The sequence below is a fragment of the Melozone crissalis genome, unplaced genomic scaffold, assembly GCF_028551555.1.
Source record: "Melozone crissalis strain CALT ecotype California unplaced genomic scaffold, PUWL_Pcris_2 ptg000007l_1, whole genome shotgun sequence".
Taxonomy (NCBI): Eukaryota; Metazoa; Chordata; class Aves; order Passeriformes; family Passerellidae; genus Melozone; species Melozone crissalis.
Window position 1 is genome coordinate 14,837,501 of NW_026535785.1, and position 2,500 is coordinate 14,840,000.

General features: G+C 36.3%; 1 protein-coding gene across 4 annotated transcripts in view; it reads left to right on the forward strand.

Annotated features, from left to right (window-relative positions):
* Positions 1-2,500, forward strand: part of ZNF536 (zinc finger protein 536) — a 343,745-nt gene that overhangs the window by 110,744 nt on the left and 230,501 nt on the right. The gene's annotated exons all lie outside the window — the stretch shown is intronic.

Genomic DNA, 2,500 nt, shown 5'->3' on the forward strand with positions numbered 1-2,500 from the left:
TTCAAACTTCTGAATTAATATATGGATGATTAAACAAAATGTTTGCCTCTCTGTCTTGTATTTGTGGGATTTTTTTTTCCACTTTTTTGGGGGCAAGAAATTTAAAACCCAGTGTAACAGTGGCAGCTGGTCAGGCCTCTTCAGTATATTAAGATCAGAGAGCTGTGCAAAGTTTCCTAGCAAATAAACATAACCCATTAGTACAAAAATATTGAGGAACAGTTAACATATTCTAGTTTCAAGAAACCACTGCTGTTATTTTGAGTAGTTTTGATACAACCAAATCAAAGTGAAGATTTGAAATAGCTTTTCTGAAAGCCCAAGCCTAAGTCATAAATTATTCTACACCATGATTCGTTCAGATAGTAAAACCATACCTCTTTGCCTGACATTACTGAAATGTGGAAAAGGGAAAGTTAAAAATAAAATGAAACATTTAAATCTTTGCTGTTGAGAACTTCAGATAGATGGCAATATAGCAAAGTTGATAAAAGCAATTCTCAATTAGACTTTATTATTATTTTATTGAGGTATTATTAATAAACATCAGGGTGCAGCTGGTGATAACACTCTCCTAGAATTAGACAAGTGGACACAGAAGAAAAATAAAGGCAAGTTGTCTGTAATGAGAAAAAGTGGAAGGATGTGGATAAACTGCAAATGAAATGAAAAGCAGAAATATATGATATTTGCCCTTCAAACCTTATCCAGCAGCCTTTAGCTGTACACTTAGACCTATCAACTTCTGCATAACAAGTTGAGAATAAGCTGTATTTATATGAGTGCAGGCTACATGTCTAGTTCTGAAGAGAGCAGAATATTTTTTAATATTTTGGGGGTGTTTTTGGGGGTGGTTGCTTTGTTTTGTGTTTTGGGGTTTTTTTAGTTTCTTCCCTTTGAGCCCAGTGTATCCACAATGTTCTGTGTGTCTTCAATTACTCTTTACAGACCTTGCTCCTGAAAAAATAAAAAATCCTAATTCCAATAAATTTCCTGAAGTTAACTATAAAAGGTAGTCACATACTAATTCAATAGCCTGATATTAGCTGTAATCCATAATATTATCGGCACTACACTGGTAACAATTACAGTGGCAATGCATAACTGCAGTGTATTTTGAGGGCAGTATTTTAATAAGGTAGGTGTTTAGTTCCCTGCAGCACATAAAACTGGTGATTTTGACTGCAAAGCTGCTTGGACTGGAAATCACAACCATTGCCAGTAAGGTTTAGAAAGTGTGTGCCAGGCAAGGGAATCACTGCTCAATGTATTTACCCTCTGGGGAGGTAAAACACAGATGGGGGAGTTAGGAGCCTTCTAACATTTAGCTGATACATTAGTGGGTAGCAATTCTGCTTCAGGGATGTTCAAAGTAGTTCATCTACCAGTTGGGAATCATTATGGGCACTAGTACTGAGGATTAGATATGATAGAACAATAAGGCATTGTGGAAGTACCACTATCCTCCCCCCTCCCACAGACAAATGTTTCATAATCCTGGATACCCTTTTGCAGCTCTGGCTGTCCTTAAAAACAGTAGTTCTGGTTTAATAGGTTGTTTTCAGTACACATACTAAGCACCTGTCTTGAAGAAAAATTCAATGGTCATAGACAAATATGATATGGTAATGTGTATTTTGACCAAAATGATGTAAAATAACTTCTCTACATAAAATGAGTACTGTTACTATGTGTATTCTTATCTGTTGGCTGGTGAGAAAAGCTTGACAAAGCATTTTGCATTTCAGTACTGGGTAACCAAATGCAACAGTGGCTCTCTGGGATTGTTTTTTATCCCATGATACACTAAGCCATGCTTAAAAACTGTAAATTCATAATGGAGGAAGGATAAGCACATTTTGAGGAAAGGAAAAATGTGGTCAAATATCAGGAGAAATCAACTCAGTGTCTGTTGAGCTGTGCTTAGTTATCATCTGTTTACTTTTACCCTGGCAATCTCACCTGAACATATATTAATTTTTTCCTGCCTTTTTTCTATAGTCTTGAAGTTAAAACATTTTCCAGAATGTACAAACAAACAGCTAATTTCATTGCACTTCTGTCTGTACGCAGTGAAATAAAATATGATTAGCTAGCTGAAAATGTATAACTTTTCAATCAGTAGTTAATTCAGTCCCAGAACCATATTCATATAGATTTGAAACAAAATTGACCTTCTTGTTTATGTAATCTGTACATACAATAAGTGCCTGATTTGGTAACAAGCTACTCAACAATGTAGATTTTCTGAGACCCAGGAAAAGAGGCAAAATCTACCATTTTTCTGAATAAAGCCATCACCTGTGCACTGCAAAGGTTCTGAAATTTCTGCATTGGAAAAGGGCAAAATTAATATAGGAGACAAATTCCTCATGTTATGCAAAAGACAAAATTCTCATGGTCCATTGTGGAGCAGGTGAAGGAGCTGCAGGAGCAGGGAGGGGTAGGCCCCTTCTCAGGCTCTCTGGCACCATTCCACATGGATGCTGCTGTATTTTGA